We start from the raw sequence: 15,140 nt of genomic DNA, 5'->3' as shown, positions 1-15,140 counted from the left end.
ATAGTTACATCCTTTTCTGTTTAGGCCAGGCAGGAAGCCCGATTTCCCCTTCACCCCATGGAGCGTGAGCGCTCACGGAAGTGGTGTTGACTGAATGTCAGCTGCGGGCCTGTTGCTTCTCCTCCCTGAGCCTGGTCACCCTGGACACCACCTGGCAGGGCAGCATCGTGCCCTTACAGATGCAGATTTGCTGTCTAAGTTACCTGGAGTGGCAAGACTGGTTTCCAGCCCGGCGTTTTTCAAAGAGCTGCGAAGCACTCCATTATTCTTGGAAACTCTGCCCTTGGCATTGAGATATCCGTCTGGGGTTCTGCTCACTTTTGAAAGGAGAGAATATAATATCACTTGATACCTTACCAAAGCGTGCTTTACAAAGGGGAAAAAAAATCCCAAGTTCAAACACATTGGGGTTTTTTCCCTTTCTTCCCCCCGCCTTTTATTAAGCACTTTTTATTCTCTGAGAAGTTTGGACTCATTAATTACAGCGGTGGTAATTATAACCCACTTCTACTTCTGCAGAGCCCTTCTGAAGAGCTGAGAGCCCTTTAGAAGCAGGAGCTTATTAATGGTCCCAGCAGCCCTGCAGGTAGAAGGTGGCGACTGTCCTCGGAGTCTGGGGATTGCGGCTGCCTGTGCGGGGGCTTCAGGTGCCCTGTGCAGGGGCCCTGGCCTGCCTGGAACCCGCTGCAGGGACCGTCACTTACCTGAGGCACTGGGCAGGGCCTCCCCTGCGTGCTCTCCTGCCTTGCTAGTGGCTTTCTTAACTGGTACTTGGCATTCCTTGGAAGCATGGTGGGGTCCCCTTTCACACTGGGAGCCCCTTCAGGGAGGGAAGCATCTTCTCCATGCTTCTGGGAGAAGCATGCTCCTGATATTCAGCAGGGGGTAAGGGCATGGTGACAGAGGGGCTGCTGGCATTCTGAGCAGTGGTTCCCAGGGAGCTCAGGCAGGACGTGGGTGGGAGAACCCAGGAGGCCACAACTATGTCCCCTGTTCCCATCCCACCTCCCATGCCATGAACCCAGAACCACACAGCAGCACCAACTATCTTCCAGGGACCTGGATTTCATACCCCAGCTCCTTCTTGGGCTGCTCCTCACCTCTCCACCAGAGCTGCCTGGACAGCAAACCATGCACATCTTTCAAGCCCCCTCTGCCATGAGATCCCTCTCTACCTTTCTTCATCCCTGACAAGCCATTGTAGAGCTCACAGCACTCATGGTGCGGTGTGTGAGGTGGTCCAGACAGAGGACTGAGGTCTAGGCTGGCGTGGTCCTGTGGGCCTCCACTTCCCCGCACATCCACACTTCCCCTTACGTTCTTGACGGTGCTGACACATTGACTGTATAGTGTGTCATGGGAACTGGAAGGGAGAGCTTGTTGCCTGAGGCTGAATACACATCACTGTACTCCCTACCCAATAGAGGGCAGAGGTGCTACCTGTATTAGGGTTCTCTAGAGGAACAGAATCAATCAACATAAAATATATGTTCAATTATACAAGGGGATTATTAGACAGGCTTACAGGATCAGAGGCAGAAGAGTCACCATGGCCATCTGTGGGATCAGAGGTGAAGAATCCAAAATGGCGGTCTGCATGCTGAGGATCCAGAGGATCCAGAAGCAGACAAAGGCTGAAGGCAGAGTTGCTGGTGTGAGTCTGCATGTGAAGACTGAAGAAACTATAGACAAGCGTCCAAAGGCAAAGACAAAGACTGGAGCTTTTCCCAGAGAGGGGAGGGCGCACACATTTCCTTCTTTCCCTTTTAACTCTGTCCAGGCTAGGACGTAGCATAACTAATGATCACAGCAGCTAATTCTATGTCAGGGACAGGTTGGTCTCTGCATCTCTTGTTTTAGAAAAGGTTATCAAATTGATTCTGATGTGCAGCTTAGAAACTAGAAGGCTAAAACAGCTCATATCATAAGGGAGGAAACCAGGTTCCAAAAAATAGGGGTGGGGATGCTGTATCCTAAGTCAATGCCATGAATAAGGGTTTTAGCAGCAGCAAGGGATACAGACACTAGCCCAGGGTTGGTGGGGACTTTCAGTGTCACTCAACCAAGGACATATCTGATGCTCATGTGCCACCAAAACTTTGATAATCCTCACTTCTCATTTTTTTTATTTTCTAAATTCTATTCCCATAATGTGTGCTTACAGGCTTGTTACAAAATAACTCTCATAGATAAATCAGAATTCACTTAGATATTCATTTTCTGCTCCTTCTCTTTGGTTGGTTTCTGTGTGACCTATAAGAACTTTTTCCTCATATTCAGTTATTTTTCCTTCTAGTTTGAGCGTACATGGAGGACCTTCCAAAGACTAAATTATACTATTAAAAATCATCTCAACTTAATATTAAACCTTACTTTTCTGTTATTATCATATAGTGGATGAAATCATTGGTTAGGGCAGAATCGTATCTGTCACAATCAGAGCTCTTGCCCACGTGGACACTCTGCTTGGGAAACATTGCTGAACATCTATAGAGGGCCCGCACTAGGCATGAATCAGTACCCAGAGTTACATTCAACCCAGTTTCCCAATTCTCCTTCTCCATCAGAAGACACTGAGAGTCCATGCCAATTGCTTTACTGAAATTATACCCATTACATTTATTGTGTTTTTCTGACAACCCATCTGATAACCTTGTCAAAGAGAGCTTTTATTCTGATATAGGTTTATTCCAATTCACTTATTCTTTGAAAAGTGACCATGGCCCCTGATGATCACCATTCTATTATCTAATTACTGATAAGTTTTAACTTTAATCACTTGTGCTATAATCCCACCTTGAATGTGGATCGATATATGAGCTCATGAACACACAATATTGGTCTTCAGGGTTTTTTTTGTCTTTATAGTCCTTCCAAGGTCATTGCTGGCTCTCTGATGGTCTTTTCAAGGCTGCTCAGAATAGACTGGATTGGATTCAGAGTATCTTGGTCATCTGATCACCAGCCTATTCCAGCTGTTCTGCCAGCCCATAGCACTCTGCTTTCAGCCTGAAACCTTCCTGTCCTGAGAAGAAATCAGCAGTGGAAACCATCTGTATTATTATCCTCAGATATCTGTGGGAGGCAGAATGGGAAGAAGCCTTGAGAATCAGATAGATACATGTTCAGATCTAAGCTCCACACCAGCCATCTCTATAGCCTGAGGCAAGTTTTTGAACCTTACTAATCCTTGCTGTATCAGTTCCATAAAATTGGCAGAATTGGTTTAAGGTTAGGAATAATACACTTGTTCAATGAATAACAGTGATAACTACCATTATCTTCCCCAGTAGCTTGAATAACCACCACTTGGAGCCAAGAAGGACAACTTGTTTTTGAAGCTGAGCCATTCAATGAAGCCATGAACCACTGGCTTCCCAGGACCACCTCGCCACCTTGGGTCCTCTGTGGATGCATTCAGGGGACTTTGGGGCAAAGTATAACTTTCTCTGAGTCACTTTGCGGCTCCTATGCTCCTGACCCTGGACAGGGAATGCTGCAGTGGTCCCGTGTGCCAAGCAAAATCCCGTCTTCATTCTGGTTTTTTTGTTTTTTGGTTTTTCTCTGGTACCGGGAACCGAACTCACGACCTTGCGCATGCCAGGCAGGCGCTTTTGCCGCTGAGCTAAATCCCCAGCCCCCCGTCTTCATTCTGTCCTCCATGGTGAAGGCCCTGGCCACACTTCACCCCATATACTCTTCTCATTCAAGAACTTGGTGATATGTTTGCTCACTACTTAGCCAAGCTCATTTATAGAGGAAGAAACTAAGGCTCAGAGGAGCAATGTAACTCGGTCAACATCCTCCAAACTGTTGGGAGTGGCTGGAGCTGGAGATTGGTTAGATGTGTGGAGACAAGACAAGACCACAGCACCTACAGCAGTCAAGCTACCTCAGTCTTGAGAAAAGCATCCTGCCTGGACAATTTCCGTCCTTAGTCCCTAGGCAGCCTTGTGTCTTGTGATACTAACTTTGCAACAGTATAAACGAACGCCCCTACTGTAGTTCAGCCCTCTTGCCCGTCAGGTAAGAGGTAACTCCACCTGACCCCAGCTTTTGTCTCTTGTCTTTATTTTCTAAATCCCCTCACTGTTTCCTCCTGGGGGCCACCAGGAGACCACCGAGGCCCTACACCAAGCATTTGTCTATGGAGCTGGATCTAGGACTCAGGAATTCTAGGGCACCATCTCTTCCAGGTGCTCCCTCTCCCGGTCCAATCTCCTTGCAGCTGGCGGAGGGCTCTTCTTCAGCCTAAAGTCTTGGTGCAAAGTGGTATTGATTACCTGCCTCTGTTTCTCCTTCGTGCCGAGTGGTATGCTACCTGGCCACAAAAATCCTCTATCTTCTGGGTGACCTTAGGAAGTCACTGTCCCTCTATGGACCTCTGCACAGATAATGTAGAGGTTGGACACCTGCTATCTACTGTCACTTTCCACCCTTGATGTCACTCTCCACCTGGGTTGGTCTCCACCTGGAGGGTAGGACGATCCCGGGTCTCACTCCAGCTGCAGTGACAGGTGCTCCCTTCCATTCATATCTGCAACCTTCAAGGTCCAATCCCAGAGTTTGAGGGACGCAGACCTTCATGCAATGATGTGTGTGCCAAGCTTCCATTGCAGCAGTTACCCACGCCTCCTCCTGTACAGAGTTTAGGTGAGAAGGCTGCAGGCCTGCTGGAGACTCCTGAATGCAGACCCCCTCCCCAGGTCCCCAAATCCATCCAGGCTCTGCTGGGAGACCCTCAAGGTCACTCTAGAAACTGAGGGTCCCTTGGCATGGCCAGCACCAGGTAGTGGCCATTGAGAGCGGATCCTGGAAGCTGCCCACACGCACTCCCCACCACCTGCCACCTTCCGGCACCAGCATTTGAAAAGGACCTGAGACAGCTCCTCCTCAGGGCCCATGGGACTCCCTCTGATGCAGCCACATCCTGCCCGCGGGTCCCATGCTCCCCCAGGGCCACGCCTGCAGAAGGATGATAAGGGAATCGGCTTCTCCAGCCACGCCGGAGGCGCAGTCCAAAGATTCAGAATATTTAGCTGTGTTTACCCGCAATAATCAGCTTCTCAAAGACATGTCGCCAGGCAGCTCTTGCTACATTGATTATGCTGCCTCCTATTTTTGGCCCCCGGGGGGCAAACAGTTCTGATTAATATTTCACAACACAGAGGGTTTTTTTCCCCATATTCCTTTCTCCGCGTTGTTGCTTTTCTCTTTTTATTTTTTTCCCCTTCCTCCTGAGCCCCTGAGAGCCTGATAGAGAGACACGGAATATTTTACAGTCTCTTGTGCCTGCCTGCTCCAGTAATCAGTGGACTCAATCACACTTGCAGTGTTTTTATGAATTAATAACAGGCACTTTGGAGGGCTAGTGGGGGAGGCAGGAAATGCAATCTACGGCCGCTTAATGAGCGCCGTGGGGAGCAGCTACCTCTCCGCTTCCAGCCCTGCCGCGCTGCGCTCTAAATCATGGTTTCTGAGATTACCCACTTCCACAGGGGCCTCCACAGCTTGCATGGGGCTCCGGAGTGCACCTCTGTCTCTGCCAAACCCTCCTAGGAAGCAGGATCTGGAAAGGTAGTCTCAGTACAGCGCCATCTCAGTATGGAAAAAGAGAAAAGGGCCCAGGCTCAGCTCCATGAAGGGCCCTGCCCTTGTGTACCCTTGGCATCTGTCAAGGTGACAAATGGGGTGAGAAGACTGAGAGCAGGGTAGGGAGGGTCAAGGTTCGCCTGGATCGCCCCACTGGGAGCTCCACACTGCCTCAGAGGGCCCTGTATGGGGATATTACCCCCAAGGTGTCTAGAAATGTGTTTGGGGCACCCCCAGGTCACTAGAGATTCATGCCCCTTAATGCTCCACCAGCTCAGCTATGTGTTGTGAGATACTACGCTTATGATCGAAGTTCCCACTCCATCACTACCTGACTCATTCACACAGCACGAAGCTCAGGCCTTGAGTTAGAGAATCCCAAGTCCTGTTCTCCACGACCAGACCAGGCTGCTGGCCATAAGTGTAGAGGCCTTGGCAAGGCCAGGTGGCCACAAAGGACATTTCTTCTCCATTTCCTTGTGTCCTGGGAGCAAATGGTGTGCAGCCAGGTTCTGATCCACCTGTCACACTTAGAGCAACGCTGGGCCAACTTCACTACCATATCCTTTCTCTGCACAGGGAAATACACTCACCAAGCCAGCCAGGGCCTGCAGCTCAGAGTGGTGAGATTTCAGTGGGAAAGTTGCGTTGGTGTAGGTCATACATGGACTTTGCTCCTTTTTCTCTCCCTTTTGGCAGACGTCATATCTATATAAAAGCAGAAAAAATAATATAAGTGAAGCATTTATGACACTGCTGTGAGCTCAGATAACCACTTTCCGGTAGAGGCAGCTCTTGAACTCAGCAAGTACCACCTGCCGGACAGGGAGGGATCAATGAGTATCCAATCTCCCTCTTCAGAGATGCTGTGCAGCTCACGCCTCCAGACACATCCACCCCCCAGACACACACGCCACTGTGACCAGGGACTGGTCTCATATGTATATGGTGACTCGTCCTGGCTTCCATCTCACATGGAAATTTCCAGGGCCTGTGCTTGGGAAGCACAGCACACTGGGGTTCAAAAGTGACCTGCTGTAGGACCTATGAAGCCACCTCTGCCAGGCACCTTAAACAAGCAATGGGGACATCATCGAGTCTCTGTCCATGAGAGGCTCTGTGCCCGGCTGTAAGCGCCAAACAGAAGGGCACCTGTGTCTGCCTTCAAGACCCCACAACGCCAAGGGTTTCAGGAAGGTAAACACAGACCCCTTGCTGATCTTGTGAGTCCCCTGTCCCTAGGAGCCAGCCATGGGAGAGGAAACAGAGAGGATAGTAATACTGGGGAGCAGGGCAGGGGAAAGAAAGGGAGAAAAGAGAGACAGAGACAGATAGACAGACAGATAATTGGATAGACTGACAGAAAAACAACCCTCACGTATTCCACCCAGATACAGAGGCACATGGAGAGCTGTGAAGGCAGAGAAGACTCAGCTGGGGTCTATGACCAGCCAGGGAAATACGGTGGAGGTGGGGTGGGCCTGGAGTGGGACATACAGGCCTCACAGCCCCACTCTGCAGGCGGCTTACGGTTCTTCAGGGTACAGTGCACTCACCAGGACCACAGAGAACTATAGATGCGAATTTGAAAACCACACCCCAGTGTGTTAGTGACCCTGCCGTCATAGGAAAGCTGCTTTTTGCCCACATCCCTCCACTGACACAGGCTGCAGGGTGTAGGCCTCAGACCAAGGCCCTGTTTCTTAGGAGAGTTAGGCTCCCTGTGAGATACCGCTCTGCTCTGCCAAATGTGGTGCCCACACTAGCACTGTGGGCACGGTCTGGAGCCTCATGAGAAATAGTGGTTGTCAGGCCTCTCCCAGCCCCTGAATGGGAATCTGCATTTCCACTCCCTCCCCAGGTCCTGGGTGGGAGCAGTCTCCAGGACCCCACACTTGGGGTACACCCTCTGAGGATGCCAGCCTTTCTTTTCACTATGCTCTCAGCCTCAGCTGCTGCCATAGGCTCACAGGGCCCAGCTGAACATTTTCCCTCCCCAGCACATTTTAGTGAAAAGGTTGTATAAAAATCCAAAAGCCTTTAACATCTAGGAAATAAGTTTTTAATGATAGAATGTCCAGCCTGTTCTTAGGCCTTGGCGAAGCTATTTCAAGATGGGAAAGGAGGACTTCCTGACATTGCTCAGATTTGTCATGCCCCAATAACCAGAATTTGTACAGCATCTTAATTCTACCACACGCATGTATTACTTCTTGCTCAGTGCCTGGCACCTGAGGGAGGGGGCCCAAGGCAGCTGAGAATCCCTAGTCCTGTGCGGAAATGAGGCTCAGAGAGGTTAAGGGACTTGCCTGTGGCCACCAGCAGGGGAGAGACAGAGGCACTTCCTCTAACCCCTTGGTTCCTTCTGAGCCAAGGCACAGCTCCTAGAATGATCCTTCCAGGAAGCTCTATGTGCCCAGTGAGGTTTGGTTTTGTTTTAATAGAATCCCATCTTAAAGGCACAAGGGTCAGCTGTCCACTTCTTCTCAACAAACCCGTCCCTCAGGCACTGACCCCTACCCCGGACAGGGACAGCGCCTACCTTTGAGTGTTCACTCAGGAGAGCTTCATTTTTCTAAACCCTCTGAGAAGCCTCCCCATCTTCCTCTCCAAAGGATATGTGGATTTTTCTTTTTCCTGGAAGAAAACAACAACTCCTCTCTGCTCTAAGAGAAGGTGGGAAACATCTCAGCCCCAGGTCCCACCCACCTGGCAGCCACAGGTGTCTCCCAGGGTGGGTCCGGCTGCTCACCGCCTGACAACACAGGGGCCCGTGCTTTAACAGGTTAGGGCCTCTTCCACCTAGATTGACGCAAAGATTCCCGGTGCAGAACCTCCGTTCTACAAGACGAGAAACCTTTTTCTTTTTTCCCCCAGCAACACACTGAAATAAGCTTTTCTCAAATTGGATTTAAGGTGGTTTCACTTCTCCCTGCCGCTCTTCAAATCACAACTTACCTTCCCCATGTCCCACTTCCTTGGAGCCTTCCAGATGATTCAGAGCTAATCTGTTAAACCACTTTGCATTGAGAAGGATTTAAGCAATATTAGAATACTATTTTACTCCTCCCCGAGAAAGATAGGCCTTTCTACACCCCTCACGGCCTTAATCCCGCATTCCACAACAGAAACAGCAGGAGGCTGGCTCTGGAAGGGCCACTTGCAATGCATCCCCGGTGGGAGGGTTTGGGAAATCCTGCAGACTGTTGCACCTTGGCCCGTTAGCCCGGAAAAGGCTCTGACAAGTCCCGCAGGACACACAGTGCTTTGCCTTTGTTGAAGTCAGCGTTTCCCAAACTTCTGTGCCCAGAGAGCCATTTACGCTTTTATGTGTCCCAGGAATCTAGGCTCCACCTAACACCCCTCAGGGAAATTTCCTCAGCACTTCAGGGGGCCGATGAGGCCTGGAGGATTTCGGGTCTGCAGGGGGTGGGACTGGGCGTCCTCAGTCTCTCAAGCCCAGTTTCCCCGCCCCTGTGGCGGTCTCAGGCTTGGGGTGATGGGGAGGCTTCACAAGCAGGCCGCTTTTGTAGAGTACCCCGACTCTTATCATCCAAACTCCACAGGGACTCAAGGGCAGCTGATTTCTCATCACCGGACAGTGGGGCGTAAATCCCCTCTTTCTACAGAGCAGCCCTTCCAGCCTGCAGCTCCTGGTGATGTCTCTGCCCTCTGTCACCCCACCCCCTTCTCTCCTACCTGGGGCCTGTCTTGGAGCTACAGCATTGGCCTAGATCCCACAGTTTAGCCCTAGTACCCTGGATCGTGCCTGGGCCTTAGGCTGGGGGCAGTGCCCTGCCTCTGCCACCTCCCCACCCCACAGCCCTCCCTGCCTGTCCCCAGGGCCACACCTACCAGCAATCTGCAGTGTCATGTGCAATGGCTCTTGTGACAGCCAGGCTGCAGAAAGCCCCAGGGGAGCCATTTTGTCGCATCCGTACATACCTTGTGTGCAGTCAGATGGGGGCGGTGTTTGTGTCTCCCTTCTCTCTTGCAAAGGCAGAAAAAACATAGCAGAGTTGGAAGTGTAGACACTTTGAACACCCTCGGGCCCCGGGAGGGGCACACTACAGGGCAGATCAGCCTGGGAGCTTACTTCTCTGAGATGGGATGGAGGGAAACATGGCTGTGAGCATCCCACTTTTCTGTACCTGCCCCCCCCCACGTTCAAATGCAACGCCCCGCCCTGAGCAAGAAGGAAAAAGCACACACACAAATGCGTGACCTAACGTCCTCCGGGGGAGGGGGCTGCTATCGCTGTGACCTGTTTTGCAGCACATGCCTTAGCTGTTAATAAGCTGTTTGCTCTTTTCTGGAACAGAGCACTCTCCTGCCCTGGCCTGGCAGTGTGTTCCAGGCTCCAGGCTAAACCTGCCAGAGAGGGGGCCGAGGCTGGAAGGTTTTGTTCATGGGCACAAGACTGGGGGTGGAGCTCCGTGGTGCAGAGCTCACCTAGCATGGGCAAGGCCCTGGGTTCCATCCTTGGCACCACGAGAAAACCAAGTTGCATGCATTGGCACAGTGGGAGACGGTGATCACGTTCTCACCAGGGCCTGCGGTGGGCAGTTGTACAGACAGTGGCGGAATGGGGCACAGAAACGGGAGCTGAAGGGGATGTGACGGTCACACAGCTCCAGGATATCCAAAGTGAAGCCCATTGGGACTGAAATGATCTCCCATGTGCTAGGAAGGGAGAGGGTGCTGAATGAGACCCACGGGCTCCGGCCACCACGGGGGACCAGATTGCAGCTCTGAGCCAGCATCTGCCTCCTCCACGGCAGTGTGGCCTCCTCTTCCTGGGTCCCACAGCAGCATGAACCTGAGTCCTGAGCGGAGTCTGGTGATGCCCAAGTGGCCACAGTGGTTTGCACATGGTGCCCTCAGCTGCCATCTTGAATTCTGCCTGGAGGCCAGCAGGGACCCTTCCTCAGCCCAGCTGATGCCTCTTCTCCCAATGTGAAGCAGGAAGGCAAACATGCAAGAAAGGTCAACTTTTATAATATGTATTTGAAAGTTTAGAAACTACCAAAAAGGGGGCGGACACAAACACCACCCACCTATGTAGTCTGGCTTCCCAAAGACAACCGTTGTCAGTGTGTCTGTATTTCCTTTGGGCCCTTGAGAAAGTTTACTTCAGGGGCTGCAAGGACTGATGCCAGTACACGGAGGAAAAGCCTAAACAGGAACCCCAGACCTTGGGACAGAAGGAGAAAGGCCTGAGGCCAGGCTACTGCCACCTGTCTTCCCAGGCAAACTGGGGTGGCAGGGAAGCTTTCTGGAGGGACGGAAGGTGAGAGGGAGAGGCAGAAAGCTTCTCAGAAGGCTGAAGTAGGAGTTGGGTTTTCCGGGATTGGTGGGTGTTATGATTTATGCCTACATGTCCCCCCCAAATCCTCATGCAGTTGTGGGGTGGGCTTTTAGAGTTTTGCTTGGTTGGGTGTGAGTGCTACACCTGCCCTGGGTGGATAGTTTGCACACGTAAGGGAAAGAGACTTGCTCTTCCCGCAGCTCCTCCATTTTGCTCTTGTTGCTTTACTGTTGTTCCACCACCGTGAACGGTTTCCCTCTGCCATGAGCCACTCTGCCTTGGAGCCAGCCGACTATGGACTGAAACCTCCACAGACTGTGAGCTAAAACCTTTCCTTCCTTAATCCTGGGTGTCCAGTATTTTGTCTCAGCAACCAGAGAAATGTAACCAAGATAGTGGGGCCCAGTTGGGGGACAGATATGGGACAGGACCCTCAGGAGACCACGCCCCCTGTCCAGGGTGCATGGCCTCCCCAGCTAAGCACTGGCTGGGGGCCTGGGTCCCACCTGCCTTGAAAATCCAGAACACAACAGCACAGGAATCCCGCATCTTCCAGCCAAGGGCCTGCTGGCCTGTCTCTCCCTGGCCCTCACTGCCTGGACCTCATCAGGCTACCACTCTAGTCACCCACGTGGGCCACATGATGTTTTGTCGCAGGATTGCCCAGCTGGCCTTCTCTTATTGAGGAATCCGCCACCTTCAGCACCCGGTGTCTGACCATTCTGTGACCCTAGAGAAGAAACTCGTCATAGTGGGGACGGCTGTGCACAGGGAGCAAGGTCAGGGACCCTCCTCCCGAGGCCATCTGCTCACACTGCCACCTGTGAAGCGCTGGAGGGGAAGAAGTGCACAGGCCTCGTCCCACCTGATTCCTATCTGGACTCTGCATCCTGGGTCAAGCCCCTGGGAGCAGCCATTCCCCTCCTGAGTGTGCCTGAGTGTGTCCCACCCTGCCTGGGCATCGAGGAGCCTAGGGACGCAGGAAGGATCAAGACCAGGCTGAGCTCATGACAGGGAAAGCAGGGGCAGGTCCCTCGGCCTCATGGCAGGACCTGGCCCGGGCCCAGACCTCGCCTCAGACAGATTTGCTCCCATGTCCCATTGGACGTACGCGACAACCTGCTACTGCCCCCACGTCATTCACAATGACCTTCTGAGGCTCCGGCAGGTGCAGTGACATATCAGGCTCACGCAGCCCAAGGAGCCGAGCTCAGAGCCAGTTGCCTCTAACTCCAAATCCCGGGCCTCTTCCAAATCTGTGCATGCTGGGAGCCCTGGGTGCAGTGGGCACTCTAGGATGGCCCACACTCCCTGATCCTGTCTGTCGGCAGCATGGTGAACCTCACGCGCCCCCTAGGAGCCAAGACTCGTCTACACTTGCCATCCACGAAAGGCTCTGTGCAAGTCTGCAGGCAGAGGAGACACCGTCCCTGTGGGAGCCGAGAGGGGGAAGAAAGCCAGACTTCCGGCTGATGACAGCCAGCTGCGGTGGCCCTTGGCGAGGGAGGGCAGGTCGTGTCCTCCTGTCCCGAGCGGAAGTCTGAGGCTGGGGAGGCCTGGCTCCGACTTGGCCTTGGGATGCCTGGCGCCTATCCCTCTCCACTCAGTCCTCCCGCACTCCATTCAGGCCTGCCTTCCTCCTCCGGCTCCTGAGACATTCTTCAACACCCCTTTAAAAATTAAGGGTGCAGTGAAGGCGGGGGTAGCTCCTGAAACAGATAAGAGGTAATTGCCTGCCTTTGACTCCTCTTGATGTGAAAATAGGATTGGAATGACTCACTCTGGTTGAAAGGTTAGTTGAAGGTTATTACAGGAAAATTGTTATTCATACATTTTTTTCTGTGCGGGCTGGATAGCCTAAAAGATTAAATTCACAGAGTGCGTAATGACCCATCAGGGCGGACAATAGTAGGGCCTTCCCCGGGGAGGGGAGATAACGGTACCGAGACTGCTCTGAATAATTCATGCTCCAGCGCCAGGGCCCCAGATTACATGAGGGTTTTCATTAGGAGAGGAGAGAGCGGGCTTGGAGCACAGCTGTTTCTCACTGTCATGGGCAGCCCTGGCCTGTTTTGCTGTGGCTTCGATCTACACCCATCTCCACCTCCTCAGGGTTCAGTGAGGGGAGCAGGCGGGGTGGGAGAGTGCTGTCGTTCATCACAAGGCAGGCAGGAGACAGACACCCCATTCCTGAGCGGGCCCAGGCTCCCTGAGCTCATCCTGAGCCCTGCTGATCTGAGAGAAGCCAAGAAGAGTCCATCTTGTGAGGCTCTGGGTACACTGAGAGATATGTTACAGAATAAAGACAGGTTACAGATTTGCACTGTCAGGTGAGCATGGATGTCTTCCTTCTATTCCCCCCTACTGAGGGTCCAACTGGTACTTTTCCACCCTCTTCTGAGCCTGCCAGAGTGGCCCACCATCTTCCGTACCCTGCTGTGGTCAGTATGGGCCAGGGCTGGCTGCCGGATGGGCAGAAGTGAATGTTGACTCACCAGCAGATTACATGAGGGTTTTCGGGGGAAGGTTTTCCAGTGGTGAATGGGCCCTGGAGGAGGGGGAGTTAAGCCCAGCCTGTGACCCCAGACCCTTGACATCTCTGCCCTCCTCTGTGCCATAGACGGGTGGAAAGGGCTGGTGCAGGCCTGGCACTTGTCACACAGGAGCTGGGCACAGGTGGGTGCCGATCCCAGCTCAGGCAGGCTGCTGGAGTGGCTGGAGCTCAGGCCTCTGCCCAAGGTCAGGACCTCGCCTTTGTTCCTTTGCTTTTCCATTCTCCCACCCTCTCCTGAGAGGTCCCTCCATGCTTGTCCCACAGATGGGGCCCTTGCCCAAGGCCTCCAAGACCTGATCCTAGGCCTCCTGCCTCCTCATCTTGGGTTTTCCATTTCTGTTATGTTCTCCACTGCCAGGCTTGTCTCGGGGGTGACATTTTGGTCATGTGTTACCTGACAGGTTGAGTATATTATCTCTTCCATCCAAACAGAGGCTCGCTGCTCACCTGTGGTTTAGGGGAGTGTGTCCTAGGCAGGTAGTGTCTCTCTCCGTGTCGGTGATCACATGGGATCATATGTGCCTGGTACTCAGGAGAAAGCAGCTGGGGCCTGAGGTCCTGATTAAATCTAAGTCAAGCAGTTCATTTAGCAGCTTCGTGTGTGCCCTGAGTCTATGATTGTCCTTTTGTCCTCTACATTCCACTACTAAGGAATGAGCAGCTACTTTGTGCCAGCTGCCTGCTGTCCCATCCAAGGACCTAGGAACAGCCAGCTTTATATCCTGGGTGAAAAAGTTACAGTATGCGGGCCGGAGCAGCCTGGAGCGGGTGTCTGTAATAGTTACCTGTTGTATCAACTTGAGTTAGAAACGCCCAGCTGATTGGCTTAGCATAGTTCTGGATTTGACTGAAGGGATTTGCTAAGGACAAAAGACCCAGCCTGGGTGTGACTGGCACCAACCAATAGGCTGGTAGACAGCATGGAATAAAAAAGGAGAAGAAGAAAGGAAGGCTGGCTTCTGTTTCTTTGGAGGAGCTCCAGTCTGCACCTTCACCTTGGACATCTGTCCTTGGATTCCAGAGCAGACCCTTCAACATTGTAGTGCAGGCTCTTCAGCCTCCTATTGCAGACTGTCTAGCTTCATGATAAGGACTCGCACAGCACTCTACAGTGAGCTCCAGGCCTTTGACTTTGGCCTGGATCCTCTGGCTCGCCACTGCGCAGACAGCTCTTTTGTATTTTCACACATGGCTCTGCGGTGGCCGCTGTAAGCCTACCTTGTAAATCTATCACTTGTAACTGAGAGCTGTGACCTCTACAGTCCCCTAACTAGAAAATCCCTTCAAAACAGATCCAGAGCGGTGGAAGAGTCCAGCTGACCTAAAACTTTTAAGCCAGTGGGTGGTGAAGGTTGTCCAGCTGGCTCCCTTCATAGAAAAGGAAATGCAGGACATTAGAGAACCAGGAAAACACCTCTCTTGGGGAATGAAGGAAAGGGTCCTACAGTCCGGGGCAGGCTGCAAACCCCAAATCGAGACCTCCGCTCTCGAGCTTGATCCAAAGAATTCACACAACAACTAGGACCGCTACATGTTCCTGTTGCTAAGCATCTCCCATATTTCCTTTAGTTAAGAAATGATTCATAAAAGTTGAGCATAGAATGGTGATTACCAGAGGCTGTGGAGAGAAGGGGCGGGGAGAGAAGGGGTGGGGAGAGGAAGGGTGGGGAGAGGAGGGGTAGGGAG

Source organism: Chinchilla lanigera, unplaced genomic scaffold (assembly GCF_000276665.1).
Source record: "Chinchilla lanigera isolate Chin_1 unplaced genomic scaffold, ChiLan1.0 scaffold00049, whole genome shotgun sequence".
NCBI classification, from domain to species: domain Eukaryota; kingdom Metazoa; phylum Chordata; class Mammalia; order Rodentia; family Chinchillidae; genus Chinchilla; species Chinchilla lanigera.
The sequence above is the reverse complement of the archived record's forward strand: the minus strand, read 5'-3'. Positions refer to the sequence as shown.